The sequence below is a fragment of the Melospiza georgiana genome, chromosome 5 (genome assembly GCF_028018845.1).
Source record: "Melospiza georgiana isolate bMelGeo1 chromosome 5, bMelGeo1.pri, whole genome shotgun sequence".
Taxonomy (NCBI): Eukaryota; Metazoa; Chordata; class Aves; order Passeriformes; family Passerellidae; genus Melospiza; species Melospiza georgiana.
The window spans coordinates 54,205,111-54,223,801 of record NC_080434.1 but is presented as its reverse complement, the minus strand read 5'-3'; the positions used below and the strand labels follow the sequence as shown (position 1 = coordinate 54,223,801).

Sequence of the window (18,691 nt, the reverse complement as noted above, 5' to 3'; positions counted from 1 at the left end):
CTGTGGGGATTTACACGTGCCATTATTAGAAAACACCTTTGAGAATAACTGAAGCTGTAGGATCTCACTGCCATGGTCTGAAGAATCAGTTCCTGCACACCACAGCAACTCTGCCTGATGCTATGGAATAGATAAATTGCAAAATACTTCAACTGGCTGCACCAAATCATCTATGAGCTTCATGAGGGACACCACAGGGACAGAAAAGCTACAAAAGCTCAGTTGAAGGGCAGTTAGATCACACAATTTTTTATTTTATTTTTTTAGTAAGTAAAACATTAACTAGGCAGGCCTAGCATCAAAGCCTTAGCCCAAGTACCTTCCAAAAGCTGGGTAAGAAATTTTACTTTCAAGTGAAGAGAATGACAAGAGCTCCCTTTCACTTTCAAGAGGACTAGGATATCACTCTAAATAAATATATATTTTTTCAATTTTTTAGCAGAATTTAAGGTTAATCTAGGGCTAAATTAGGGCAAATCTAGTCTTGCTGGAAGAAAAGAAGAGGCCATGACTCCCAAGAAACTGAACTGATTAAGAAGGGCTGATCTGATCGCTTTAAAGCAGATCAGTAGAAAATTAAACTCATGAACAAGGTGGATAAAAGACATTGCAAAAGTATAAACACAACTACATTTCTACTAAATTTGTTCAAGGGAAAAGCAGAAGTAAGCAGCACCCAGAAGTATTGAAATTTAGGATGATTATTCTATAATCAGATTAATTCCTATCTAAGAGGCAAATTTCTGCATCTTTCATATGACAAACTGAGGGCTCTGTTTTACCATATTGTTACTTCAAGCTGTAACTCAATTTTAGTGTCCCATTCTCACAAGATATTTTGCTCTAATTTAACAACTCTTTAGAAAAAGCTGCTAGAAATGTCAGTTGAAACTCAAACATTGGTGATGTTCAGTAGTGAGACAGCAGGATACAAGAGGGGCTAATCCAGCCTTTCTGCATAATCTGAATTATTCCCCAGGGTGGTTATTTTACCCTCAAGGCTTACACATTAAATACATGAATGCAAAGAACCGTAAAAAATTGAAATCAATACAATTTCAGGTCACACTGTTTTTAGGAAAATATCTAAATTGTGCAGGAGTCTTGACCTGGACATTTCTAAAAGTGCCTTTTATGTGACATTCATCTACCTAGACAACAATCAAAAAGGTCAGTGCAGCACAACCTTGCTACCCTTACCCAAACCACCACAGGCAATGGAAATCAAGATATTGAGCACAAGAAAGCCCAGGAGATGCCCAACAAAATCCTGGTAACTCTTTTAACCCTCAGCAACTCAATATTCATGCTATAATATAAGCCCTACCCAAGCAATCCCTTTCCTCTGCTGGGGGATGACAAACAAGAATATGATAAATGTGGCCTGACAACCCTGACTATCCTTCTCAAAAAAGCTATTTTGGCTAGTTCTGCTAGTAAGAGGAATCTGTCACAAACATTTTTAATTCAATTTAAGATGATGAAGGGACTGGAGCACCACTCCTATGAGAAAAGTCAGAGAGCTGGGACTGCTCATCCTGAAGAGGAGAACAAGGTCTCATCAACATCTGTATGTAAAGAGAGGGGGCACAAAGGATGGAGCCAAGCTTTTCCAGAGGCTCCCAGTGTCAGGACCAGAGGCAATGGGCACAAACTAAAACATCTGGGAACACTTTTTTACTGTGAGGGTGACTGGCACAGCTTGCCCAGAGACATGGTGCAATCTCCATCTTTGGAGACACTCAAAAGCCATCTGGAGATGATCCTGGGCAACTGGCTCTGCATGAGCCTGTTTGAGCAGCAGGGCTGGTCTCTGGTTTGACCTCAGCCATCCTGTAATTCTGTAGTTCAGGTGAGGAAAAAAAATGCTTAAAGCCATAAAACAAAGATCACGATCCTTTCTCAAATTTTCTTTGCAGACATGGCAAAATTAACAAGAAAATTATACCTACTAATAGAATACAACTTGTCATTTAATTCTACAGTTAAATATTATTAAAATCATAAAATACAGTACTTTAAAATATAACATTAAAATACAATATTGTAATCCTGGAAAAATATTTTCTTTCAGCCATCCTAACTAAACAAAAAAGTTACCTTAAAATAGATGCAATATTTTCTAGTCCCTAAACAAAAAAAAATCAGCCAAAGTGTGAATTTTCTGAAACAGTAACTGGATTTCACCTTGAGGCAGTCACTGCCATTAAAAGCATTCTGGCACCAACAAGAATACCATTATTTAAAAACTGTATGAAAGCACTCAAACCAAGTTTTTGTGAATATTAGTAAAAACAAATCAAGCAAATATTTTTATTCTTGGAAGCTATTATACCTTTAAAACAACAATTCAGGATACCTGATGTTCTTCTCACAAGATAAAAGGACAAAGTCAGAAGAGAAAAACAGACTAAAACAACATGATCATTACTGTGAACATTCTCTAGTTTCAGGCTTACTTCATTTTTTTTTCAGAAGAATGGGACTTCAGGAAAGGTCAGAAACTGGAGGAATCCAAAATAGCCTATACATACTCTTAACTGATAGCTAAGACATTTCCATTCTCTGCCATCTCTACAAGCTGAGTTATTTTTCTGGGGGAGGGCAAAGCACAAAAGTACCTCTTCCAGTGAAAACACTACTACTTCAACTGCTGAAAGCAGATTTGCCAGCTCACTTTAGGAATTCCAAGAGGAGCAAGACTTGCAGGGATGTGACTTGCCCTGCTTAGCAGTCAGCAGAAAGCATAAGAGGCAAGCTCTTCTAGGAGAAAAGTCACACTAAAATGTAGCTACAGATGCTCCAGACTGTCTCAGCAGAAGTGTCTTTCACTTCCTCCATGTGGGAAGCAGAGAAGCCTCACCAGGCTAAAGTTAGCCTTTCAATAGCTTGGCAGAACCTCTTGCCTTGGAAAACAGAGGAGTGCTCCTCCCTCCCTGCAACTCTTGGGAGCCCACATAACTGCAAGTACTCTGTCTGCAAATGGAGAAGGCAGAAAAAGCCAATGCAGCTTTATTTTAAAGCTTTATGGCTTTGGAAGATGAGGCTGCTCAAGGTGTGCTCAGTGACAGCAGCACAGACACGGAACAGGACACTGGCAGAGCAGCAGCAGCCCTGGCTCTCCTCGTGCGCCACCATCTCCAATGGAACCTGCAAAATTACTCAATTACTTCTTTCTTTCATCAACTCACAGGTACCTTCTGGAAACCTCCACCACAATAATGTATAAGAATAAACAGCTCCACTCTGGATTTGGGTTAGTTTCATTATAGAGAGGAAGCTATAACTGTCTCTTCAGAGAAAACCTTCTTCAGAGACTTCTCTAAAAATAGCCTAAAGCCTATCCAACCTCTCATGAAAAGAAAACCTTCCAGGATGCTTCAAAATAGCATTTTAGAAGCCAAAGCAGAACAAAACCTAAATCAGCAAATGTAGCTATATTCCAAGTATCCAGAGTCAAAGCTTCTGTGTAAAAAAGTAATTTTCCCAGATTAATTTCCCCCACCAAAACTGAAGATTACTTATGCCCATCATAAAAAATCCCCCCACACTATGCACCCACACATAAACCTGCCAAGAAGACTTAGAATGAAACAGAACAAACCCTTTTTCAAGGTGTATGGTTCAATAAATAAGTATCAGTCATTGAACACAAAAAGTTAACTGTCAAAATCTGTCCTTCCTGAAAAAAGGATTGGAAAAAAAAATCTGCCTTTTTATTCTCTGACTTTTTAAAAAATAAAAAAAATATATTAACCTCATAGCCTCATTCAATACCTTCAGTCACATCATGTGTACTTAGGTTCTCTCTCAGGTCTTTGCTCATGTTCTGCTTTTGACCTAAGGCAATCTCATTCAATATGGAAGAATGTAAGAAGTTCACGAATCCACAGGTTTGGAAATGTTCATTTCCCCAATATTACAAAAGATTCAATTTCACAGACGAACTTTATGTAGTTGCTGTCGCCAAGAGTAATCCCACTTCTCTCAATCCTCCATCCCCAGCCCTGCACACCTGGCTGGCAGCTCTTGGATGAGAACAGCTCATCTGGCCCTTCACTGTCAAAGTGATTTAATCAGCAAATGTGGGGAGAGAGGCTTTCCAAGGGGCAAAAAGAGGAGTGGGAAAGTGTTCAGTTCTCCTTACACTTGTCCAAACTGCCTCCTTCCAGGCTGAGCTCACAAGGGCTCCAACAAACACCAAAGTTGGAGGAGCAGGGGGAAAGGGGCCAGAATTGGTCACAGTGCTGCCAGGCTGCTTTAGATTGGCCCTGGGAGTTGGAAGGGAGCCACTTACAAATGCAGAGCAATAGGTTGTCCAGAGAGATGGTGAAAACCATTTTTACCAATGAAGAATAGGTCAGCAACAGGGCCTTGCACCCCAGGAACAACAGTGCATCCTGAGCAGTGCTGGCAAGGAGAGGGAAGTAAATCTGCCTTCCAGTCAGGACTAGGGAGGCATCTGGAGGGCTGGGTCCAGCTCTGGACCTGCTAGTAAAGGGACAGCATGGACATACCAGAGGGAGTTTCTCTGAGGATGATGATTTTGGCCTAGAAACATCTGTCATGCTAGGACAGAAGTAGAACAGATCAGCCTGGAGATCAGCTCAGAGTGGATCATATCCATGTATATAAATATCAGATGGGAGGATGGTAAGAATACTCAGAGACTTGTGGTGATACCTAGTGAGAGCAAGAGGCAGTAGATACAAACTGAAATATGAGAAATTTCATCCAAACATCAGGAAATTTATTTTTACTCGAAAGGTGACTGAGCATTGTCACAGGGCTGCTCAGAGAGGTTGTGGAGTCTCCATCTTTAGAGGCATTTGAAGCCTGACTAGAGCTGGTCCTGAAAAGCCAAGGGGCATGGACTAGACAATTTTAACAGGTCTGTTCCAATGTCACCCTCTGCCCAGTTCTGTGATTATCATAGCTACAAATCATCTATCATGTGCAAAAAGCTATGACAGTATCACCCAAAACCAGGCAATTCTTCATAGACAATGAATTCCTATATGCTTCATTAGTTATCATGACAATATCCTGAATGAATCCTTCAAACATATTGAAGGAACACAAAGAATGCTTGACATGATTCTGGTATAAATACTATGACTGATTTAGTAAAAAAAGGCAAGAATTAAATTCCTGTTGTACATTAGGAAGAGCATTCACCTACAAAAACAACTCCCATGCTCATGGATCAGCTGTGTAGTCTCAAACCTTACCACACTCTTGTGCAAATCACAGCAGCTCACACCAAGGAGGGTCAGCAAATTAGAGGAAACCCAAACATTTGCAAAAAGGCCACAGCATTGGAAACACATTTGGTCACTTCTTTCCCAACAGGCCTGAAGCAATACCCCAGCATGACACCAGCAATTAGCCTGTTGCTGAACGTGGAGCTGTGACATGACTCAAAGGTCACCTAATCCCGAAACCTGAGATCACGAGCCAGCAAACTGGCAGTTCAAAAGGCAATACTTCTTCAGCTTTTCTCCTCAGTTTGTTAAATAGCATTATAACTTGCCTGTCACACAGATCTAATTCTCACACCATTCCCACTGGACATTTTACTTTTCAGTCTGAACTTCAATGAACCTACAGCAACTGCTGAGAGTTTTCTTTTCAGGAGAGGTGCAGTAGGATAACAGCCACAAAAGGTCTACAACATGCTAATTAATTCTTTTCCCTACAGACCTACTATCATACTTTGATGGGCCTAGAGAGCAGCATAAAGCACCCAGATACTTAATTTTTCTTTTTGAATATTCATTCCATTAATCCATCACCAGAAATGTACAAAGCTCATTTAAATATTATTATGAGGCTGCAGAGGGTGCTCCAACACTGCTTAATAGACAGTTTCTATTCAATCCCATATTCCTCAGCAAATCCCTCACTGAAACAATTAGGATTTGGAAATAATTCTGAAGGCTGGTTAAGAACAGACTTCCCTTAACACCTTGCTTTATCCAGAGAGAAAAGTGACAAGAATCACAAAAGAAATTCTCCTCCCCACACCAACATAAGGTGTTATCAGTGGAAATAGCATCAGGAATGCAGCCCTTCTCCAGCACATTGCCTTTTTCCTGCATCTAATTGCTCCACATGGATCTCATGGACTGGGGAGCAGGGAAAGCAGGCACACAGATATGCAAACGCTTTATGGAATATCATTCTCCATATTGCTTTTAAGTTGCTCGAGCAAATAACGTCCCCACAAGCAGCTGCTGCTGCTTTAAGAGTTGCTCCTCCAGAAGAGCAAAACTTTCAGCTCTTTTTGTGACCACTGAGTGCCACTATAAAGCAGTGCAGTGCCACTCAGTGCAGAATGCAGTGACTTGTGCAGGTACTCCTTGCTTTACTGGAGAGATGGGAGCAGGAATCTACAAAGTAAGAGTACCTCTACTTGTGTATCCCAGATGTTACTTTTTTATTTAGCTGTGCAGAAGTTTTATTTGGTAGCTTGCAAAATACAAAGTACAAAGGCAAAAGAGGAAAAAAACTACTTTTGGTTAAAATTAACAAGGATTTGTATTCTCCTCTTTCTTACAGTTTTCTAAATCTCATTACAGTAAGCACACAGTGAAAAATATTACAGTATCTGACAATACTGTCATTTCAATATATTAATTCTGAGCCAGCTGATGAAAATTAAATAGAGGAAATGCTTTTAAAGTATTTAACTTTTTTTAATGTTTAAATAGTGTAATTAGCCAATCTTTTACTCTACTAGTTCCAAGCCCAAAATTAACAAGTTTAAGGTTTGATAATTCACATATGGAATTTGAAACAGAGAACAGATATGCCAAACTCACAGTAAAGCATGCACCACACACCTTCACAGATCCTTTTGGTAAAAACAACTAGCTCAAAGCACCATGCAGTTCAATAATGGAAACCTTGTCCTTTGCATAAATATCACTGCCTTGCCCTACTACTCCTGCAGAGGTTTGCTTCCAACACGTGCTACCTGTGCCTCTAACATCTTGCAACAAGATTACTTGCATTAACATTTTATACAAGGTCTGCACCTTAACGTCACCTAAAAATAACTTTGGGTGAGCCTACTTTATGCTAAGGAATTGAATCAGAAGCCCAACTCTCAGTCCCACATGACTTCACCTGGGTTTCAGAGCGGCCCCTGTGTAACAGAAATGAACACCATCCATACAAAACACAGAACAATACAATTGGCACAATTTGCGTTGGGATTTCATTTTACCAGTATTTATACTATGAGTAGAACATAAAACAGAAGCCCTAAAGACACTGAAGGTGCAACTCCACAGCAGGTACAAGGGAATATAAAGACCATCCTGCCACCAAAGGAGGAGTTCATGCTGCCCCCTCTCCCCAGTTAAGCTGATAACTGAGCCTGTAAAACTATATATTATAAAAGGAAGTTTCCTGTGCTAGAAAGATGATCCAATGCAAGACACAGCTACACAATTTCCAACACCAACATCAGGGAAGTAAGACAGGAGCACATGGCTGCAAGCTGAAAAACCAGCTGAGCACCAGCAGCATTTCTGCACTTTCTTTACTGTCCTGGTTGACTTAAAATTCACAAGGGGAGTGCACAAAACTTCTTGATGAGTGTCAGGTATCCTGGACACTGGAGACAGGCAAATGTCTCTCTTTGCACTAATACATTTGATCATATCTTATTTACAGAAGATTTCAGTCACACAATAGAAAAGTTACCTAATAAGCAGTAAAAGGAGGGAGTAATAAACAGTGTGTAATAACAGGGTTCAAGTAACCAGACTGAGTAACTAAAATCCACATCCTACCATGAGTTTGCAAGAACAGGTTCAAAGGTTAAGATTAGTCATTACTTATAAAACTTTTATCCAACACTGTAAAGCCTGTTTACAGCACAGGTACCAGCACTTAGCATCTAATTCCTGTTTTACTATGCAGAATTGCATCAGTAACTTGATTTCACAAAGAGCAAACAAAAAATAAAATCTGGAAGTAAAAGGCCCCACCTCATTTGAGGCCCCACCCTCCAAATTACAGAAGCATTTTAGTGGAAGGAAACCCTTTTTTTTCCCCCTCAGAAGTTTTGCAATTCCATATACACCAGAGATGCTACCACGAGGGGGAGATGAGAAAGACAGAACTAACTGGAGGGATGGCTAGTGAGGCATCACTTTAACCATGACTAATTAACAGTTGAAAATCACCATTACCTATCTCCCATATGTTCTCATTTGTAAGGAGGAGCTGGACACTGAATCTAAACATATGGCAACAGTAAGTTGCACTCCAATCTTTGAATAGCAAAGTACAGACAATCTGCTCTATTGCTTCAGCTGTAAAACGATATTGCAGGGTAACCTAAAAGGAAAAATCATCTCATAAAAAGCACTGGAGAGAAAGAAGTGGCAAATAAGGAATAAAATGGCTGAGAAACCCCCAAATTAAGCTTTTCTGGCTAGTTTGGCTATTGACCTACATTTAGGGCACCAAATAACCCCTGCTCACCTTCATGCCTCAGTCCCCATTTCAGAGACAGGAAGCATGACTATTTGTATTTGAAAGATGCACAGATGATACCCAAGTTTTGGACCACACACAACATGCAGGCACATGTGGATACATACAGACTGAGAATTGACTGTAAAAAGAGCTGGAACCAACCTCACAACATTTCACTGCTTGACCTGACTGATGACAAATGACTCTGGGCTTAAGCAAAAATTGTGCATCTCTTTCCTACAGTAAAGCTAATGTTCCCAGGAGAAAGGTTGTCACCTCTTAACTCTTCAGGATTACTCATGAATTATTGTCTTACATAGCATATGATTTCTCACAAAGTACGCATTTCTGCCAGACACATTACTTTTCTAAATTAATCAAAAAGCAAATCAAGCTGATCAAATGCACTGAACAAGTCAGATATTATATAATAGACAACCTCTTTGTTTCACACAGAAATAAACACAATGAGGCACCTACAATTCACTAACACTACTTTGTTAACATCAGAACAGTAGATTATATATCCATGAAGACAGATATACATATATTACACTGAGAAATTAACACATTTCTATTGCAGAGCAAAACATGGGTTTAATGTTTTCACACAGGAAAGGATGTAGTCTTTATAAAGATTCATTCATTTTCGGAAAAAAAAATGCATCCCAGTTTCATATCCAAAAATCCTTCAAAATTCAGAAGTAAGAGTTACTTTAACATTAACTTACTGGTCTATTGCCTCAATTATACACAGGACTGTCTACTATGAAACTGCCAAATAGTAGCTCTCAAATTTCAATAGGAAAAGAAATAAACTGAAAAACAGTTACAACCTAAGACTAATGCTTCCTGAAATAAACTAATTGTCAAAGGAAGTAGTGTGGCAAATTAATTGAGAAAATACAACTTTAAAAATCACTGGACAAAAAAAATTTGTCAACAGAATCCAGACTCTAAAATAAAGATAAATGCCTAAATGCCCAATAAGAAGCCTTGCTTCCTTGTCTCTTCTAGTGAGAGAAGTGAAGGGAAAAAAGCCTACTGCTTTCTACTTCAGTCTCTGTCTTCCTACTGCCACCACTACTATCAGGTCTAGTATTTGTCAAGTATCCTGACTGAAATCAAGGAGGAAAGAAATTTACAGCAGGTTTGCAATTATGCACAAAACCCCACCAAAAAATCTAAGTGGAAGTAATGTCAAGGAAACAGGAAACATTGCAAGCAGTAAACAAAACTTTTGCACACAAGGGTATGATATAGCCTAGGGGGGAAAATTAAAAAGAAACCAGCAAAAATTTAAAAACCAAATAACAGCAAAGCAAAGCAAAAACCAGCCATAAAAAACAGTCTTACTGAAAATGGAATATTTTCTGTGGATATAATATTCTCTTCAAATATACTTAGTCAGTTTCTTCAACAAAACCATAACAAAGCAATTACTAAAATACAATAAAACTACCAAAGATACCCTCCCATAAAACAACTCCAGAAGACCACCAGAATAGCTGAAACCAGACTCTCCAACAGGAACACATCAGTTCTCAGCCACTTCAATACAAAGAAAACACTAGCCAAATTAACAATTAACACCCATGAGCACCTGTCAGTGCACAATAAGCACTATTTAACATAAGGCCTCTTCCAATTATTTCCTGCTGATCATGACATAACTTCCTTATGCTCAACTTTCTACAAAAAAAGTAAGATAGCTGTGCAGTGCAGAGAAGATCATTCCTCAAAAGAACAGTGCTACCTATGGTCTTGAGAACAAACCTTTAGATCCAGCCAAACTCTCCAGCATGAACATTCATATCAAAGAGAAACAGAAAAATCACTGCAATCAAAATTACAGCCACACAAACAAGGCCTGTGTGTACACTTGCAATCAGCACCCATGGCACCACAATGTCTTTACAGGACCTCATGTAACCACCACTCATCACCAAAGGACACAGAAAAAGCCAGCTGCCATTCCCACTTCATCTCTTATACCTTGGTGAGGACCTGCAAGATTCCTTAAAATACACAGCAAAACAAATCACAGGTTCCAGATGAGATTTGAAGGCCCTGTGCATTTTTGCCTGTTCCTTACATCATTCTAACTCTTCCTTATTCTGTAAGGGCTTCCATCCATCCTGTACCATAAAATGATATCAACTCCATCAAGACATTTTTGTAATGTAGTTGACTAGACCAGATGTCCTGGTCCAGCTTTACAAAAAATACTTAGAAAATAAACATTAAATACCTAGCAATGCAGACATCCACTCTCTATACAGGCATCTTGAAAATAAAGTAAAAAGCAGACAGTGCTTTGAGAGGATTTGGAAGTTTTACAGGAAGAATGCTGGTATGTTCTCATTGGTATGCTAAGAGCACACAGACTTCAACAACTGGACCAACACAGAAAGGTAAAATTTCTGCCTGCAGATTGGTGCTTATAGAAGGAGAATTAGACAAAGATATTACTATGACAGCCCTCACCATTCATAAAAAAGTTTATTAGATGACAAAGATCCAAAAGCCAATTCTAGACAAACATTCAAGACTCCTTTCAAGCTCAGGTCATTTCTTGGTAGGAAACAATAACCTGAGAAAACTGTGGATTTGAACATCTGATGAACTTCAAAATGCCAGGAAATGTTTCCTACATTAAAAGGCTACAAAGGAAGGTGAGAATTGGAAGAATGCAAACCAAAAATGCAGAACACCCTGAGCATCCAGTTAGTTCAGCCACCTATGATTCTCAGAGATCAAAGTGCCCCTTGATGACAGGAATTAACACATTCCAGCATAAACATCACCCTGATTTAAATTAACCTGTGTTCTATTTCAAAATAAAGAGCAGGCATTTTGAAAGAGCAGGAGAGTCATCCCCCCTTTTTCCTATTTCAAACTATTCTTCTTCCATTTCTATGCCAAGTCTTTTTTTAACCCCATCTTCTTCACCTGTCTCCTCCAGTTTCTTTTCCCCCAGTTGCTTCCCTTTCATTCATTCACCCAGAATGATGCACCCAGTACTGCTGTGATGCCCACTCTTACATTATTCATTCTGAATGGTCATCAAGTATGAATAAAGACCCTACAAGAGAAGAAAAACAAGCTTGTGGCCTACCAAGACTAAGCAAAGTGCAGGCACAACTCAGCTCCTGTTTATCAGCTTGTCAGGGTATCTTATTCCTAAACAGTATCAAAAGCAGCAACAGCAATGCAGGAGAGGGTGGTGAATGTGTAGAGGGACCAGAGGAAGAACCACCATCTATGGGATGAGGAATGTGAAGAGGAATTGTCAGGCTAGAGGCCTAAACAGTAATGCAAAAAAGCCACTGACTACTGGAGTGACAGCAGGAAAGCCCTACAGGCTGCAGGGCAGGACAGACAAACAGGATGTTGTAAGTCTGACCCTCGTCATCAAAACAAATAAATAAGAGCAAGGCCTTACAGTCACTCCAGCAAGGCATACTGAGCCAGGAATACATTGTAGTTAAGCTGTCCAAACATTCTATCTCCCAAAAAAACCCTCATTCTTTGCTCCACCCTAAATCTAGACTTCTAGAAAACGCATTACAACTTCTGTCACTCACCTGTTCTCAAGAGGCAGGCAGCTGACACTGCCTCAAAGGAAACCCATATCCTGTGACCCTGAGCTGTCCACCAGAGCCAGGCTCAGGGTGTGCTTGAGCTGACTTGGGGGCAGCCCGAGTCTGCAGGATTCAGGAGCCTCAGCTAGCAGGGAATGCAGCAGCTTAGGCTGAATGCAAGCAGGGGCACACGGCCATCACACCAGTGACCCCAGCTTGTCATCTGAGATACAATGAATGGTTGGAATATTGAGTAAGTTCAAGAGGAAAACAAAGACTCAGCTGAGAACAGGTAAGACAGACTCAAATTTAGCATCATCCTCCAGTATAACAATCAAGCTGGAGAAACTTGCTCTTTTACATTGCACTGTGAAGGTGGGTCAGCCTTCAAATGTGAGCCAAATAAACATACACAGCCTTCAATTAATTTATTTTTAACACCATTATTTAAAAATAGTTTTACTGAATTAATTTAAGTCAATGTTGCCAGCACAACTGCCAGGAAAGTAGATCATCATAACTATTAAAGCAGTTAAATGCAGCACATTAACAGCATTTGCACTGTTTATTTTTCAGTTAGTTCAGTAACAAAATGTTCTACTGGGGTCCAGGGCTGAGATATTCTTAGTGGGAGTTTTTTTGTCATTTCTCTAAAATAACCTAGGACAAATACATTGTGATTTCTAAGAAGTAATTTTTTTGTAAATTCTGTTAAGTACCATCACATTGTGGGAGGAGAACAACAGAATCTAAACATCCAAATCAGGTTTCCTGGAGAAACACCAGAGGATGAGTCTGCAGGACAAGGGACACATTAGGTAACACCACTATTCCTTTCTTTAGAACATTTAGGAAACGTTCTCCATTGGAATCAAACTCAGCTTTAAGCACTGACAAGACAGCAGTCATGGAAACCAGAAGTATGAATGAATTGAAAAATTGTTAGTCATTTAAAAGAAACAACTTAATGAGCTGTTGAATTATAAGAGCACAATCTGTAGCTCAACAAACTCCTGTGCTGCAGACTACCAAATTTTTAAAAGAGTCCAGAAGAAACAGCAGTTTCCATTTGTCTCTTCTTTGTCCCCGGGCATCTGCTGCAGGACAGATAAAGAGATAACCACCAGACATTACACCAGGCTAGATGGGCCCTGGATCTGATACATTTTGATTCTGCTCACAGCAATCCACATCAAAAAAATCATTTCACAAGGTACAAATACATTTCACACCAGAGTAATTAAAAACAAACAAGCAATTCTCTTAGTCAATTGCAATAGTGGCCTCCTTCCCTTTTTCAGCTACAGGTAAACCAAGACTAAGGAACAATATCACTGCAGGTAATTGTCTTGATTGAGCTGCAGTGCTACAATACATCAGCAAAGAATTATAAGCTCCCACACTTGTGTTCAAACCACTAGATGGTGCTTCTAAAATGAAGCAATTCAATATGCAAAACTCTGAATAATGCATGATGATTTATAAGTTGCCTTCCTCAGGATTGTTATCAATAACACTGATTAATGTAGTTAAATAGCTGCAGACTCTGATCAGAGAGGGGCAACAAGAATAATTACACAGATAAGTGAGATCAAAGAGCTGATCATTAAAACAGTGACTTTTCAAAAACCCCAGTAACAGCTGTTTTCTCAAGTAAGAAAAACTCCTCAATCTTCTGTCTTGAAAGTCATTAGTTGCTAATATATATATTACACTAAAAAATAAATTTTGTTCACAGACTGCTGTGCCCAAAGGTTTTGAATACTGTATGGCACCAGTCAAATGAAAGTAAGTTATAAATAGCTTTTACCTGTTCTTTCACCGCTCATTTAAAGACATTTTTCCCAAGAATAAACTTGCTCTAATTCTCTTCTGTGAACAGCAAACCTGTCACTTTCAAGATTTGGAAATCATAGCTAAAATAAGATGCTAGCTGCTTTCCATCTATCACTGGGAAATCATCCTTCCTTTTTTATTCACTCCCCCAAACTAGTATCAATAGTTGCTTGGCAATTAAAGCAGCTTTGTCCTTTTTCATTTCTGACCATTTCCATCCATTTAAATGCTGCTCAAAATAATTCTCTCTCCTGCTGCATCTCATTCGACTGACCCAATTTTAAAAATGCTTTTTGCATTTTGTTAAGCACAGTTAACTGTGTACTTTTTTACTACCTTCCATTCTTCTAATGAACTTTGATTCATATTTAAAATCCCTTTTTCTACTTACAATCTTTTCCTACAAAAAATCCTGCAAACTTGTTTCTTTTCATACCATTAAAGAAAACAAATCAGCTATTTCCTATTGTACTTCCCATCTTTTACTTTTTGGAGTCAGCTCTGCCACTAAGTAACCCTCACAAGGTTGCTGAGGAAGATTATTCCTTGTGAAGTTTTTGATGTTCAACATTCACCTAGGATTTCTAGTACTTCTTTTCTTTCTTTTTTTTTTTTTTTTTTTTGAGCAGTTCTCCTCGTGCAAAGTAATAGAATCTCCTAGAGGTTATTTGGCTATTTTTGAGTTTTGCCACTGGCTCTCACTTCTCTACTTAAAGTGATTGCTCTAGATTCACTAGGCATACTCTCTTCATCTTGCTTGCTTATTCCAAGATACCCTTTTACTATCTATTAAGCCTTTTTTTAATTAGCATACCTTTCTGCTGTTTCAAGTCCTTTAACAACTATTAGTAGCAACAATTATTACTAGCTACGGCTCATTTTCATAGAAATATAGCTAAGAAAAAGCTTAAAAACAGTAAGAAAAAGGCACTCCATATAGGCATAAAAACAAGCCTCCTCCAAGTACCTGCCATTCCACTTATCCCTAAATGCTATTTCTGCTCACAGAGCACCACTGCAGACACACATTAACAGGCAGCAAGAACCTCTTGAAGATGTAGCTGCTAATCCAGCTGCAGAAAGCAATTATCAGATTTAAGAAGCCCACGAAAGGTATTTCAGAACAAACACATAGGAAGAAAGCAACTCCAGTTCTCAGCATCTCAAGCACTCCAGGGGGAGAACATGCTCAGCCTCTGAAGGGTGTGGAAGAGCTGTGCTGAGGATCCACTTGACAGCAAATGCTCACTCCCAGCTACAAGTTGGGGCCATTTCCTGAACCCACCTTCACATGCCCATGGGAGTTAGAGCCTCTGACTTACAGCAGGACTGAGGGCACAGCTGCACTTGGGTCAGTCTCAGAGGAGGGGGTGTTAAAAACCACACCTACAAAACCTCCAGACTTGGTGCGTATTTTGTGAGCATCCTTTAACTGGAGCCAGGCATTCTCAAAGCAGTAGCTTTACTAGCAGCAACTACAGATTTGGACTCGCTTACAGGAACATAAGAAATTCTCTACTTAACTGCTTGAAGTTCACATTTACTATGTGAAAGAAACTAGGAGCAAAAAAAACCTCAGACATATAAACACCAAATAAGCAATATTTTTAAAATAAAAATATGAAAAATAAACAGACTGAAGATGCTTCAGTCTGTTATGTTAAACAGATTAGAAAACATATTCAAGTTGTGGTTAGACACAGACTTTTTTTCTCCCCATCATACACAAAACAGCTCTTTCAAAATATCAATAAACATGAGCTCAATTCAAAGCAGGTAGCCCTGTGAACTAGTTATCCACGCATTTTTCAAGCTAGTCTCCAGATTTAAGCAGCAGCATTCACAGAAATTGTTCTGAATTCTTTGGACATCAAATGCATTTCAAAGCTCTGCAAAGCCAGCCCAGTTCTGTATTTTGGCTGGAGGCTCAGATCTGCTGGGAGCAGGTTCTGGCCAGACACCTGTGGAATGCTCCAGCAGGTACAAGATAAGAAATTCCCTGAAGTGGCAGGGAACATTTCTAATGTATCTGTGCACACAGACAAATATCTTGATTTAGACAGGATCATTCTTTTGTCTCAGAAGGTGGTGGTGCCTGGGAAGCCTGCAGTGTCCTGAGGAGGTCAAACATCGAGTAACAATTGTTCCACCGATGTGCTGCAATTCAAGAACACTACTGCTTCAAATCACCCCTCAGCAAAAGCTTCAGAGGCAAACACCATCCTCCCTCCAAACACTTAAAAAGGCATTGAATCCACAGTCCCCAAAAGCAAAACACATATTACAGACAACACTTTAAAAATTAAACAACAATCAACGTGGCACAGGAGGCTGGAAACAAAATCTTGTCTCTGCTCTGTCTCCAACACATCAGTAAAAAGTCTGCCTCCCAGCAGCTCTACAGATCACGTCACTGCTATTTATTCCATTCTCTGCTCACCTCCACCACGGGCACTCGATCTGCTTTGTTAGAATGTGGCAGATCAGCATAGCTGAGGAACAGAGCTGGGCAGGAAAAGCACTGACTGAACACGGGTCCAGGGAAGTCGTGCTGCTCTCGTGACATGCTCCCAACGTTAGTCAAGACTTTCCACTTCCTACACCCACATTTTCTCTGCCATTCTTGGTATGTTCAAACAGAGGCAGCAGTTACCAAGTAAATATCCTTGCCTGGATGCAGGTCCTGCATCTTGCAGTAATGATTACCCCAAGACTTCTGTGAATCCACCTTGTTATGCACTCTGCTCTATTCCATTTCCTTGTCTTCACCATTTAAAAGGATTAAGCTGAATTAATTTACATATTTTGGGGCTGTGCTTTTTCAGGGATGAATTATGAAATAGTTCCCCTAGGATTAAGCTAAACCATATATTCAGGTTTCTGAGCAGGCTGTACTAAGAATTTGCTGCACTCTGATGCCATCCCACCCCTCACCTTCAGAAATACCTCTGAAAAGCCAGCAAAGCTCTGGGCCAAACATCCAGTGGTGCCAAAATCTGCTGCCATGGAGAAGTCCTATTATATGGCTCTAGGATCTGGAATACTTTGGAAGAAGTATTCCCCATTACTGGGAGTAGCAAAACCTACCTGATAAAATGCACCTGGAGCCCACAGTGCCTAACAGAGGGTTACAAGCAACAAAAATCCTGAGACCTGAAAGCCTCAACCAGAATAAATATTCTGCAAAGTCCTCTTCAAAATGCATTACATTCAAAACAGACCCTGGAACCCACTGATCTTTTGGGTAGGAATTCTTGCAAACTCCTTTAAGTAGAAAAGCAAGCAATAAACTAGGAAAGGTACAGTCTCTACATGTGAAATCCTCTGTCTCACCCTCTATAAAAGAAGTGCTATTCAAACCTCTGTGTATTTAATGACATGATCCACACCCACTCAACAGCACACCAGGAAAAATGACTTTTTCTGAAGCTCTTACAATTCGCCAGCATCCCATTCTGAATGCCAGAACAAAAATGATGTTGCAAGCTACTGAAACTAAGAAAAACTGTTGGCAAAGGTACAAATACACAACAAAAAGCAGTGGTGCTGGTTCCAAACCAACAGCAATAGGTGCTCCTGGTTTATGAGGCCCAGTGTCACACAACAGGCTTGAAAAGTTCCTTCAACCCAGAGAAGTCCCACAGAACTTTAAGTGTACATTGTTTGATACAGACCCTAAATGCCAAACACATACCTTACAACAAAGGGACAGTATATTAAAAAACAAGTTTTATCATAAAAATATAAAATCTCTATTAGAAAGAAAAACAATGTGACGTTGAACGAGTTTTAAAAAAACAGTGAAAAGGCCATATTCACAAAGATTTCCTCTGCATTTAAGATGAACAGTATTTCTTTTCGTTCATTAACTATTCTTCCCTTAGTTTTTTCCCCGTATAAAAGATATAAGAAAATCCAACGAAAGTTATCTATAACTTATTACTGTATTTTTGGTTACCTAATTTCTATATTATTTCCCTTGCAGTTATTAGCAGTAATAGCTGACAATTACGTGCTCTTCAGTGGTACTCAAGAGTTAGGACTACATGTAATATCCATAATGCCAGCATAATTTGAACTTTTATTTTGCAGTATCACCTCTGCTTTTTTTTTTTTCCCCACTGCAACACACCAGCTATAATTCAGCCAAAAGAACCGAGTACATGGAAGGTTTACAAACTGAGACCCAACATTGATAATAAAGCACAGAAAAAAACGACTGATAGTGACCAACAGGAGCCAAAATTAAATCAAACACTTGAGAAAGTGCATAACGATACTGACTGCTATAATGCCTGGACAAGAAAAAGATGTTATAGATGTTCAAAACCAGTAATGCCCTTGATTTACGAGCCGAACATCACATGCCAAACAAGATCACCCTCCAGACAGTTGTTACTTAACTCGAGCCAGAAGATGATAGTTTCATCGCAAAGCAAACTGCGATTCTTGGATTCCTTCCAAGAATTTCAAAGCGAGAAGGGCACAAAACACTCACCTACAGAGCACCTTCCAATAAACCTCCTAACTTGCCAAGTTTCCAGGTGCACACACACAGCGCTAATGGCACAACAGGAGCGCCCGACCATCTCCGGGCTCGGGGCTGGGCGCAGCCCGCAGCGCAGCCGGGAGCACTGCCCGGGCACGGCCGCCAGCCCCGCAGCCCCTCGGCGGTGCCGGGCAGAGCCCCGAGCCCGCCCCGGGCGGGAGCAGCCCCGCGGCCGCCGCTCTGCTTTGTCATCCCCGCCGCAGCGGGCGCCGCGCTCCGGCCGCGGCCG

The 18,691-nt window shown here is 40.0% G+C and overlaps 1 protein-coding gene across 4 annotated transcripts in view; it reads right to left on the bottom strand.

Annotated features, from left to right (window-relative positions):
* The window catches only part of ZFYVE28 (zinc finger FYVE-type containing 28), a 146,118-nt gene that overhangs the window by 127,095 nt on the left and 332 nt on the right, over nucleotides 1–18,691 (bottom strand). The gene's annotated exons all lie outside the window — the stretch shown is intronic.